General features: G+C 33.5%; 1 protein-coding gene across 1 annotated transcript in view; it reads left to right on the forward strand.

Moving 5' to 3' along the window:
- The first annotated feature begins 127 nt into the window (after positions 1-127).
- The window catches only part of MEF2C (myocyte enhancer factor 2C), a 147,718-nt gene continuing 134,149 nt past the window's right edge, over positions 128-13,696 (forward strand). Inside the window, exon 1 of the mRNA XM_008567736.1 lies at positions 128-385. The gene's annotated coding sequence lies outside the window, so the exon portion shown is untranslated. The remainder of the gene's footprint in view (positions 386-13,696) is intronic.

A 13,696-nucleotide genomic window follows, 5' to 3' on the forward strand; every position in this document is an offset into this window, starting at 1 on the left:
CCTTCCTCCTCCTCCTCCTCTTCCTCCTTCTCCGCCTTCCTCCTACTCCTCCTCTCCGGAGCGGCCTCGGTGCACGCGAATGCGCGGCCCCGCGCGCTCCCCCCCGCGCGCTCCCCGCGCGCGCGCACACGCACACATCGTCTCCAGCTCTCTGCTCGCTCTGCTCGCAGTCACAGACACTTGAGCACACGCGTACACCCAGACATCTCCGGGCTGCTATTGGATTGACTTTGACGGTTCTGTGTGGGTCGCCGTGGCTGCATGTTTGAATTAGGTGGAGAAGCACTTCGAGGCTGGACGAAGTAAAGATTATTGTTGTTATTTTTCTCTCTCTCTTAAGAAAGGAAAATATCTCAAGGACTAATCTGATCGGGTCTTCCTTCATGTAAGTACCACTGACATTTCTTGAGGAAATAGAAATAGCCTGAGTATTGTCTCTGAAATCTGCATCAATATATTCCACAGCACTGGGTCTATCCCTGTGCCTTTTTTGAAGGCTGAAGTTGAGACTCGTTGTGCATTCTTTTCGTTAGATTCCATGATTTCCTCGTCCGTTGCTAAAAGTAACTTTTTAGATAGTCGTATCCGTTTGCCATCAGCTATCGAAATCACTCCTGACTCGTTCCTGTCACACCAGTGTGTTTAAAGTTTCATGAAGTTAGTTCACGTCATTAGCATGTTTGATATGGTGGAGCATGTGGAGCCTGGTGGATTTTAGTATTTCACAGAATGTTCTGTGACCTTGAAGTAGATGCCTTAAGATTTAGCAGTTAGTTAAGTGTAGAAAGATGTTCCCATGAGTCCCCTCAAAGACTCTGATTTACCCTGGGTTATGCTTCTGAGCCACTAATTCTTGGGATTAGTTTGAGCTAAAGCATGGCTGTCTGTCAGAGTATACCTTTGTGCATCTCCTTCCCTCACCAAAGGGCTGGCTTAGTAGAGGAGCTTCTTAATTGGTGTGGACAAAAAGTAACACCCTGGCCATGGTAGTCTATATATTTCACAGTTCATGTTCGGATTCCAGCATATTCATTGCTGTTTAGGTCAAGTCATATACTTAGCTGTTTCAAAACAAGCAAGGTTAAGTCATTTAAATTGCCTTCTGTTTGGACTTTGGATGAAAGTTACCAAACTCAGTGATAAAGTTTGGCAGTAAGGAAGTATATATAGACAGGCACATTGTTTATTGTATTATAAAATATTATGCGAGTATTTAAATTTAATGCTAATGTTACCTCCTTCCTGGAACATGGCTATTATGTCTGAATCATTTCTTACTATTATGTATAGGTCCAGTAGTTATCATTCTTTGGGAAAAACCTCTTCTCTTCACATTTGGGAGTGTGTGCCTTTTGTATAAAATATATGTAAATGCTGACAGTATAATAAGTATAATTGGGCTCTCTGCCAGTTCTTTAACGCGTCCTCAGTGGAGAATTGCTTTGACACAAAGTGCGTTTTATTATTGTTAATCTGATACTAACTCACTCTAATAGTAATTGTCTTTGAAATACTTAGTGACTATAAAGGAAACTCCATCCACCTTATACCAGTCTCTCACACACACACACAAAAAGTGACCAGCCTCCTTTTCACTGGCACCTTGCAATGGAATTGTGGTTACAGAGTAAAGATGTTTATGTGGAGTATAATAACCTCAATCCCTAGAGACTTGGTAGGACATGGAAATGTGACCACCTGTGAACCCCACTTAATCTTGTATTGCATACCAATTTTAGCTTTAAAGAGATCAACAATCTCCAATTTGAAACTAAAACATCTTTTTAAATTTTTAAAATAATGTCAATTTTGGCTAGGCTAAGAATGTTCAGTATGTACTAAGATGGCACAAGCAGTATTTTTTGTCTTCATTAGTTTCAGTTAAAGATAATGCAGTTAATAAGCTATGTTATTGTCTTCCAGTTAATGCAAAAATATTTATTAAGTTAAAAGTAGTAATTCTAAAGCAAGTAGATTCAGAACTTGACAGGTAAAATGAGATGTTCCTATCTAACATTCTACTCAAAAGGAAAATAATCTCTTAAGTCAAATACCTCTATTTGTAGGAAAGTATATTTAGCTCTGTATTAGACTATTAGTTCATTTCTAAAAGTTTTATCAGAATACACTTTAAACATAATATTTGCTTAAAATTTGGTTCCCCAGTCAAGGTAAGGAGACAATAGTTGGCGCTTATCTTTACTTCAAGTTTTACTAAACTTTATAAAAATCTGCTATTTTTTTTAATGTAATTCACACAGCTTTGGAATTGTTGGTATATTTTTCAGGCTTCTTACTAAAGACAATATTTTATTTCATTCATTAATTATGCTATTTACATCCTGATTGTTGTGCATGTGGAATATATTGAAGGACAGTACTAAGGTGTAAATTTTATTAAGTGTTAATTTTTTTGGTTTAAATAACAAATGAGCACTTTATAATAAAAAGGCAATTTTCCACCTTTCCTTAGCTATTCATATTTTTAAAATATGCAATCACAGATAGAAAAACATTAATACTAAATAACTACATGAAATTTAGATAACGAGGGACTTAACTGTACCTTTTCTTTCTTTTTTGTAAACATGTTTATTTGCAAAATTTGGAGGAAATGGTTCATTCCTATAGAAAAAAAGAGCTATCTAATCATTGAAAATTGATTCCTGAAAAAAATCACATTTCATATTTTTCAAATTTCTATTAATTTCTTTTTTGGCCCTCACTTTGCCAAATCAATAAATTGCATAACACTACAACTATCTCTTTTTAATAAATGATTTATTGTATTTAAATTCCTTTAATAAATAAATAACTAAATAACTCCTTAGAAATAAATAACTGCTTAGTATATGTTAACATTATCTTTTAAAACTTTCTCCTGTTTATTGTACTATATTTTGTGGTTTTATTTCCCAACTCTATGTGCGGTATATTTTGAGTCTATGAAATCTCAGAAAGTGACAAAAATGGGGAAATATATGTGCAGCAATACTTGTGCTACATAACAACAAAGAAATAGTTGTTAAACAGAGAACCCTGGTTTTGGGGACATTATTCAAAGCAACGTGGAAGAATTTAGTGTGCAACCAAGGGTCACAGAGTGGACTGTAAAGAGCTTATTAATAAAGTTATACTTTTTTTCAAAAACACATCCTCTGAGAAAATACCACACAAATTACTACTTAAAATTTATAAAAAAGCACATATTCATTTTGCGCATGTATGGTGATGGCCTGGATACAATACAAAGATTTAATCACTGTGTTCAGTCAGTATGCTGCATGTGGAAGGATAGGTGATTAAGATCCCCGTCCTCAGCACTGTACCTTAATCTCATGGGCGCGTGGACTGTCCTGCACTCAGTAAAGCTTGACTGTTCACCGAGATCTGTCATCTTTAGGAAATCAAACCAGATTTACAGAGGCGATTCACAAAACCAGGAGCCACAACAGTGTCTGTGCACCTTACAAAAGGCAGATTACACAGTTCACATGTTATTTTGATAGGTCAAAGATAAAAGCTGATTGTTGAGGAATGGCAAGACAATCCAATTTAAAGTGATTGCTAGATAAGTATACCGCGACCCTGTTGCTTCATCATTATGAAGAGCCATTCACACAGTGGAAAACTCAGTTTTCAAATGGCAGGCTTTCAATAGTGAAGTAAGAGAAAACATGTCCTTTTTATGTATGTCTTCGTTGTTTGAATTTTAAGTTCTATCATTTCTTTATGAACAGACATCAAGTTGTCTGCTTACACGAAACAGTTATTGTAAGGCTTAAATGCATTAGACATTTTCGGAGATGTTGTAAAGAGCTCAAATTTAAAGAAATAAAGAAAGAATTTGCCAGAAATAAAACATACACTCACGGTATTGAGTAATTGAGCAGAAAAATGGATAATAGTCAATATCCATTATGTTACTCTGTTACCAAATATATTTCTCATAAAAATGTGTAAATATGTAGTTATGAATCCATACATCTGAAATATATCTTGATAGATGTTTATTGGTCAAATTTTATATACATATATTCCACTAATGTTATAGAAAGTTCATTCTTTACAACAAAATATGATGTCTTGAGAATTTATTTCAGAGAATCAAGTTTTGGCTTACATAATAACATTTTGAAAACCCCAACTTCTTACACATCCAACTCTACAGTAATCTCTTGCTTCTTCTAAAATTGAAGTCCTTTTTTACCCAACTGATGCCTCCTAGTGTTTCACACAATAAAACACTAATGAGTCACCCATAAATGTAAACATTGCATTTTCATTGCCTACGTCTTCTCTGATACATAAAATTAATATTTATGTGTTTAATTTTCTGTGCATTATTATAATAAGATAGGAGATTTTAGTGAATGAGATCTTTCATTTGAGTGAATTTGTGGCACACACTTGCAGGTTTTCTTTGACCATAACAATATTTTACTAAGTTTTAATAAGTTTATTACCTTTGATTCCAGTTTATATATCCGCTGTTTATATTCACTCTTATTCCAAGTGAAAAACATAGGCAAAATAGCAGAGCTTCCATTTTGTCAGCTAGAAATTAAATAGCTGAGTTCACCCTGAAATGCCTGATGAAGAGACTAACCATTTTATTTAAACACCAAAGTACCTTAGAAGAGATATAAGTGTTTTGCCTACTCTGTGCTCACACTTGCAAATTTCTATGGAAAAGTGGAATAAAGAAAGAAGGGCTTAGAAAAAAATTAAGTAAAGATAAATGCACAAATTACCACAAATATGGAGTGTATTACTTTATTAGAAAATAACCACAAAAAGAAAAACTTACTTTGGGAGTATATTTTTCTACATAATGGCAGGAATTCTTGTTAGAACATAATTTCTCATGAGGAGCAGGTTGCCTTAATGAGGTAGAAGTTAGTTATGCCAACTTGGTGTGAGTTTTCTGTCATTAGGATGATGAGCATAGACCTGTGATGTTCTTGCACGTCTGTGATTTCAAGCAGCTCTCTGATTCTATATAGGAAGATGAATACTTTAGTTTCCGATATTTTTTCTTTAATATACTTATGAAAGGAAGGGGATTTCCCCTAATAGGTCTTAAATTCAAAGGATGCACTCAAAAAATTGCAACACTTATGGGCATCTTCCTTTGGTGTCATACAACACACACGCACACAAAATCATTCATGAATGTCTTCTACTAACACAGATGTTCTGAGCATTCAAGTATAGACACTAGACTCAACTTAGTTTATTTCTGTTACCTATATATGCGTCATTTAGTTCTCCTGATTCAAAATACACAACATATTAATGATATTTGACTACTACTTAAGATTTTCTAATTTGCTCAATAATACAGTGCTATTACAATTCTGTGCATGTTGGACATGTTTCAAAGAATGTAAGGGGGTGTGTTCCTTTCGTTTAAGGAAGCAAACATGTAGAAAGGGGTGGACCTTTCCCACAAGAGCCACATTTCTTTCCTTGGAGAGTTGAAGCAAATATGCAGTATATGTAAGTGAATAGCAGCATGAGAAAGAAAATAACTTGTAATAACCTACTATAGTAAGTGAGCAAAGAGAACTGTTTTTTTTTAAAAAGCGGCTCTTATTGATAACTTATCTCACACTGAATGCTGAACAAAGTCTGTGAAAGTTTTGTAATTTAATATTTTTTAACATTCATGCATAAAATAAGTATAAGGTGCACTAGAGTAATTTCGGTCTTGCTGAAAACAAGAATTTAGTAGTAACTGTCTTACTTTACAGACAGTATTGGGGCATAAAGAAATGATGTGTGCTAAAAGCATTCATTCCCTCCCCCTCTCTTTTATAATAAGTAGATACAATGATATTCTTGTTGTTTTTGTCTATGCAAGAAAAATAAAGAATGTTCTATGACAAAGAATACCACTGTAAAAAATAAGATTATAGAAAAGACTATCCTATTATCTCACATTCCCTTGATATTGTTTTGATGTTCATTGCTAAAAGAAAAGTCATATTCATATTAAGTATGGAAAGTATGTGATACCTGTTATATAAAGCTATGGTTTAGTTTCAGGTGGTAATGAGTAACATCTATTTGTCACCACCATAATGTATTTACTGTACATTGTTATCCTTTTCCTTAAGTTAAATCTCTATATTTATTTTTAAAATATAGCCAGTGTAAATAAAGTTCAAAGTGCACATGAAGGGAATCTTTTGAGAGCATTACAAAGGAAATTGGTGACATTATAAGCTATAAAAACAGTAAACCTGTTAAGTGGAGATTTCTTCAGGAATCATTACTCTTTAATAATACAGGCATTATAGAGACTTTATTAATTCTTAATGTTGTAAATTTGAAATGAGTGGAGCGATGATGTTCATCTCATCATGTAAAATGACAGTGCAAATCTTCAAGCAATGATTTAAATAAAAGTACCTTAAACTTGTTTTTAGAGACTGGAGGAACTGATCTTTGAATCTGTCCCTTTTGAGAACCTGCTTTTTCCAAATAGCGTCCTGAGAGTGGTCTGGTTTTCCTCTTGTACCTTGTTGTCATAGATAAGATGCACGTGAAGAATTCTTATAAATTGGTCTCAGATACTATGGCTCTCTAGCATATTGAATCTTAAAAGAGGTGCATATGGTCCTTTGATAGAATGTGAAATGTTTTTTAAAAGTAGCCAAAAACTACCTGTCTTTTTTTCACATCTATGATTCTTTCAGCAAGTTAGAATGATGGGAAGAGAATGCATCCGTCCCCAAACCCCGAAGACAGGCAGCTTCGGCTTAAATATGCTGATTTATTTGCAAAATTAGAAAACAGATTCACTAATATAAGTAAGTCAGAAGAAACAAGGAAATTTGTCTGCTACGTAACAGAATAAACATGACTTTTATTTTCTATCTTCTAAGTTAATTGTTGACCCTGTGTAAGGTGTACAACCAGGGCTTATTAAGGAAAGCCAGTATTATTGCTTAATGTAACATGAGGGATTGGGATTTCTTTAAAGTAATTTTGAAGATGTGATTATTTAGCAGAAATATTCACTGGAGCATTTTATTTTTAGAAATCATGGTCACACAAGGAAGGCTTTATAGGACCGACTACCTAATTGGAGTCAAAGATCTCTTTAATGAATGAATACACACAGAGAGAAGAACACACATTTTCAGAATATAATGGCCTATATTTTTAAAATTTTTGCCACAATTTTTATATCTGAGTAGAACATATGTGTCTAAGCAGATGTTTTAAGTTATATCCTTCATGTAGGTGAGTCTGTAAATGTACCATTTAACTTAAATGGTTTTGTGGGAAGGTAGTTTGAGGAGTTTAAAAAGGAGGGGAAAAAAAAAAAAACCTCCAGTTACTATAGTTTCAGCTCTTTTTTTAAAAACAGTAATTATGCTCGGGATTAAGAAAGAAAAATAAACTCTTTTAATTCTTTGTAACATCCACTGTTTCTGAGGTAGAGTTCTGGTGTATTTTTATTCCTGAATATGCAGGGCAGGTACTGGCAGCAGAACTACAAAATGAAAACTTCCTGGCTGCAGACCAGATACAGTGCACAGTGCCACATCATAAACTTCCCCTCTTCTGTCTCAGAGTGATTTCAGCCCTAAGTAATGTCCTTTTTTTCCCCCTGCGTAGGCTCAGGAGCAGAGGGCCTTCTTCCTGGGCAATAGTTTTGGGAAAGGAAAATCATAATGTTTCCCTTCTTTAACTTGAAAATTCTGCCTCTTAAATCACTAAGACAGTAACTGCAAAGTGGATTCAGTATGTTTCCTTTTTATTCCCATATAGCCGTTTAGAATGCATAAAACAATAGATTTGAGATAGACTCGTCCCCACCTCCTGCCTCTAGCACACACAGGCCCAACCAGATATCTGTATTTTTTTTGTGTTTCACTAAGAAAAATATAATGTTTTCTTTTCAGTAAAGGCTCTGCATTATATTCCAGATGTGTGAGATCATTTTGTGATGCAAATTAACATTGAGGGATTTTTTTGTACTAATCTCAGAAATACCAATATTCTGCCACAATATGTGGTGCTAACAGTAATTTTTAATGATAAACAGTCACACTTTTAATGATTATTAGGCCAAAATAAAGAGTAAAAAGAAAATATGGGCTTTAGTTTTGAGATTTGGTTTATGTTCTTCATTTGAAAGCTACAGTGTAAGTACTATGTTTAATACCGTGCAAATTAAATTGACATCTAAATATCTGCATTATTATCCCTTGCATTTGAAACTGCTGTCTGAAAACTTGTACTTCTTGAAAAATGAATTCAAGAATTGTCAAAAAAACAGCCTTTAATTACCAATTGCATTTTTCAGCCTTTACCAATGTGATTTTTAAGAATCTTATTAAAAATTATTTCTAGCGGCCATAGCTCTTTTCAATCAGTAACAGAATTCTCATTTGTGTGAGGTGCAGATTATTGCCAGCACACCTTCTAAAACTAGCCTTCCTCTTTAGAAATGTAAAATTGGAGCCTTCAGTAGAAAGTGTTACTATGTAATAAATATTTGTTCTCATTTTATTTTTAAACTAAATTATTGATTGAATAGTATACAAATAGCGTATAAATGTTAGTTTAGTCATTATCCTACTAAGCCAATTATTAATTAACTATATAAAATTTATCAAATCAAACCAACATTTTAATGTAATTTAATTTTACGATTCTTTAAAATAGATAAGACAGGCAATTTTAATTATGTTTAAATATCAAGCAACTATTTTTCTGTGGATGCAAATGTTTCCCAATAAAGTGTTAAGAAATTAATACGACATAGATCTTTAAAAATGTAGAAGGCAGCTCATAAGAAAGTGATCACAATGGCCTATTCCTGCCATACGTGTTATGGGCAAAAGGCACTATGACTGGCACACTTTCAAGGCCCATTAGCAAGGAAGAAAAAAAATCTAACTTTTTTTCCCCTATTTTAATATAGACAGGATTCAGTAATTTTTTGACATTTAAGAGGATACTTCAAAACATTTGTGGAAAAAATAGAATTAAAAAATAATACAAATCCTTTCATGAACATTTTGAGGTATCCTTGTATTCCTTACAAAATTAGACATTGTATTTAAAAGTTCAGATTAAACCTTTAAAACTATGCTTTTATTTAGGATATGGTGTGACAGTTCTTTATTTTCCTGGAATTCTCCAGAACAATAAGATAATTTGAATCATCATCCCTTGACAAATATTGTTAGATACACTGTAAAACTTTAACTGTTGGATGTGTGTTCTGGATGGAAATTTTGAATTGAAAATAATCTTTCTATTTAGATATGATAAAATTGTACCTGATTAAAACATGAATCTCTTAGAGATTTGTCTAGTAGGTAAGGTAATTCTCTAGCCAAGAATTTTAGAAATTTAAAACCGTGTTAACCAGTAAATTACAATTACTTCTTTAAGGTGCCTGATTTCCATCCATATTTGAGGAGCCTTATTAAGTTGTTGGATGGTCTTTTAGTAAAGGTTCATGTAGTTTAAAAAGTAGATCTTTTCCTCCTTCTTCTGTAACAGTTACTATGTTAAAAAGGTATAAATCCAGACCTAATTCCGTCTGGATTATTTTCCTTAACTAAATGAAGGCTAACAAATCTAGCTGATTTTTAAAAGTATCTGTTTGTTCATGTCTAATATTTATTGGAAGCCCACTTAGAATCTGTATGGGTTAGAGGTTAAGGAAGTAATTTTGACTATGTTTTTCTTTCACGTTTGAGTTTTTCTCCCCTTACATAAACCAAAAAGAAATTTCCACAATAAAATTAACAGATTTGCAAAGGGCTGCCTAAGATACTGAATACCCACCCACTGACTGAGTACCAATGCCCTTTGGTTGAAATAAACAGCAATGCCTCTTCTGGGATTGTTTGATCTTGCTTGAGTTAGTGTGCGCGCTATGTGATTTTTTTCCCCTTCTCTCATTTTTTAGCTTCAAAAATCAAAGAATTCCTGACTTCACCCTTTTTTCTTCAGGTTTTACTGTTTTTGGATTCTCTCCTGTCTGAGCTCCCTTCTTGCTTCAAAGTATTTGGTGTTGTGAAAGTGAGTGCACTTTTAACTTGTTTTAATTACAGTTCTTTGTGAGAGCATAGAATTGTTTCAGGTGCTAACTTACCTCCTTGCACTTGAGAGATTGATGTGGTTCATCTTAGCCCAATGCCGTCATGAAAGAGTTCCAGACACTGATCTTGAAACAGCAAGGTCTACAGGAGAGCGTCTTTGTGTTAGACTCAATGGATGGTATATCCACAGCAAAAATGAACAGCATTGTGAACTCTCAGGAAGTGATACAGTTATTAGACAATTTGAACCAAATTATGGCCTTCATGATGCTCTGTGAAGTGTTGGGCCAAAACTTGAAGGGCTCTGTGTATATGTGTGCATGCATATGTGTATGTGTGTGTGTGTGTGCATGCGTGTGTGTGTGTGTGCATCTGTGTGTGTGTGTGTACGGGGAGAAGAGTGTAGGTCAGGGAGAGCAGAGAGAAAGATACACAAAGCATTAGAGGATCAGGATGAATGCAAGAAAAAGAGAAAATAAATCAAGCATAACAAGTTTGAAGACCCCATCCCCATACTTCATTTCTTGGACTATACATATGTGTGCTCTTAGACAGACACACCCATAAGCAATGGAGAGTAATGATTAAGAGCAATGACCAAAACTGGGTTCGGAAGCCAGCTTCCCACTTATTATTTAGTGGCTTTAGGTAGGTATTTAACCACCAGAAAGCCTCAGTTCCAGCATCTGTAAAATGGGGATAATAATAGGACCCACCTCTTAGAGTTTTTGAAAGTATTAAATAGAATAATATATATGAAAGCATAATACAGATACACAGTAAGTGATTAGTAACTACTAAATTATCATCACACCCTATACTATATTTTTATCATTTTATCTTCCTGCTAATGATGTTACTTAGAAATGCTTGGCAGGATAATTATTTTGAGCTTTTTTTTTCAAAAATCCTTTCAGACCATTAAAATTTGGCCACTTTCAGGAAAATTTTCCAATTCTGATTCTGTTAGGTCAATTCTAATGATTGCTAAGTAGAATCCACTTCTTTCCCTAAGAAAATCAAATCAGATCAGATCAGATGTTATTAAACAGCTATCATATTATTTTTAGAACCAGAAAGGCAACCAAAGAAAATTTTAACCATAAGTTTTAACAGTCATTTATTAAATGTTCTGAATTCCAGATAGATTATTGCTTAGTTTTAATAAACATTCAGTTTGGAGGAAGTATTTGATGTACATAGAGTTATTAGGTTGTTTTAATAGTGGAAACAGCCTCACCAAGAACTCTGAAAGGGTTTTTTCTGTAGCATTAGTATTCTTTATTTATTTTTCTTGTTGCACAATTTTTCTTACATATGGATATAGAAGAATGGGTGTTATTTTACTCTTTATATTCCCTCATAAGCACTCTTGCATATAGTAGGTATTTTATAGATATCTGTTGAGTAAGTGAATGAATTACTCATAAAGACAAAGTGCATTTTTTATTTGAATAATTAAAAAATAAGTCAAGTAAATGGTACTTGTGTTATTCTGTTTCTTTCCAGATTTGAGGGATTGTTTATGATAACCAAAGTTTATCAACTCTGAGATGATGAACAAATAAACCTACCTTAATTTGGGCATTTTTATTCATGTGAGAAGAAATATAAAGTATAGAAAATGCAGAAATTTACCTGAGGATAATACCTTTCGATAACACAAATAAACAAACTTAGATAAAATGTGGATGGAAATGGGAATATTTCTGGTGTCAAAGACTCTTTACCACTTTTTCCACTTTTCTTTTCATTGAATTTCTCAAAAACCTTTATATTTTGGACAACAGGTAATGTCAATGAAGTTTGCCCAGTTTATACAACCTGGGAAGTTGCGACAACTTCAAATTGCTCTCATGCTTTTGAATAATGCCCTTCTAGTGTGCACCTTGCATTTCAGCTTTCTTTTCTAACCTTATTTTAATGCCTGGATAAAGAGTGCTCAGCGCAAGGAATACTTGCAGAGTGGACTTCCCTATGGTAAAACAGCATGGACAGCTCCCAGCACTGCAATCAAGGATGCCTCTAAAAGCTTTAATTTAAAAATAATAATAATAATAATAAGTCTGCATGAAGATGATGGAACCCTCTAAGGCACATGGGCTTAGAGAATTATTCCCATCTGCAACCCCCTCCCTCTACTTAGTAGCCCTTTCCAGGGTTATGATTACTGGAAAATGGCTGTTAATCACCAGAATTTTTTTTTGACTGCAGCTGCTTGTCAGACTACTAATCTATTAAACAACTTCGTCTTCAGTTTAAAATTTGCATTGTATACTGTATAGAATAAATTTTCATTGTAATCACAGCATCCAAGAGAACTTCCTCATATGATTTATAGAAGCACATTTGTTTTTATGTATGGACCTCTCTACTGCTATTGAGCCAACTGTTTAAACAATACTGTGGTTGATCAGCATAAAATATAATATTTTAGCACTATTGAGTGCAAGCAACATTTACAATAGTCACATTTGCAGAATATTTGAATTGTGGATTCTTTGGCACTTGGCAGTATAATACCCACATAATTTAAAAACTTAACCCAGATATTTAAAATTTGACTTAAACCTGAAAGGATTTTTAGAAGTTTAGTGTTCTTGTACCAAACTGTGGTAGAGTGGTTTGGCCTATTTTTCTTCTCTAATGCTTATTATATTTGCCATAATTCGAAGAAATAATCTAAAACCTGAGTCAATATTGAGTGCTAAGAGAGAACAAAAAACCTCAGATTTACAAAGGACCCTTTTAAAATATTCTTACATGTAAAATTGACAGGCTACAAGAGGTGGTTGGATGATGTTCATCATGTTGGAAAGAATGTTTCAATTAAAGTTGAGCACTTTCTCTTCCAGGTCTTTTTTCTCCATTTTTTATTTGCTGTGCCAAGGTATCCATGTGCGTTTTTCCACTGTCATCTGGCTCGTTCCCAGCAGATGCACACAATCTGTTCTGCTGTCACTAACAGGGTTCGGTTTATGAAAAGAATGTGTCAGAACATGCCACTATAGTCACTTTTACAGGTTTTTTTTAAAAGAGAAACTGAGAATATATGCATTGCCCTAGTTTTATTGTACTCAGCTCTTAAGAGATTTCTAAGAAACTTTTATAGTATTCATAGAACAAAAGCTTTCTTCCAAGCATACTTTTGAGAAAATATTTACTTTCCATTAAAAATAAATTTTTTTAAGTTTACAAATGTCATTAATGATGAAATGTATTTAAATTTAAGAGTAGATATTATAAGAATGTTTAAAATAAACTGAAGAATTTTTCAGTAAAATTATCAAATTTCCAATTATGAAATTTGCTGCATAATCATTAATAACATATCTGCCCTTACACTAAAAGCAAACCCACTTTCCTACTCAAATCAAGGCTTTGTTTAAAAAAAAAAATACTGTCATAAAATACTATGGTCAATACTATGAGTATGGCTTAAATACCCAATAGATAATATTGATTTTCTTAAGTCTTTGACAACATGAAGTTAAACCAAAAGTAGTTAAATCTTATTTAACTACAAATACATTCTTATCCTATATAGAAACACTTGATAAACTATATTTTCACAAAAAAATGTGACCATTTTTCTTTTATTGATGTTCACATTTTAAAAG

This window comes from Galeopterus variegatus, unplaced genomic scaffold (assembly GCF_000696425.1).
Source record: "Galeopterus variegatus unplaced genomic scaffold, G_variegatus-3.0.2 Scaffold341, whole genome shotgun sequence".
Lineage (NCBI taxonomy): Eukaryota > Metazoa > Chordata > Mammalia > Dermoptera > Cynocephalidae > Galeopterus > Galeopterus variegatus.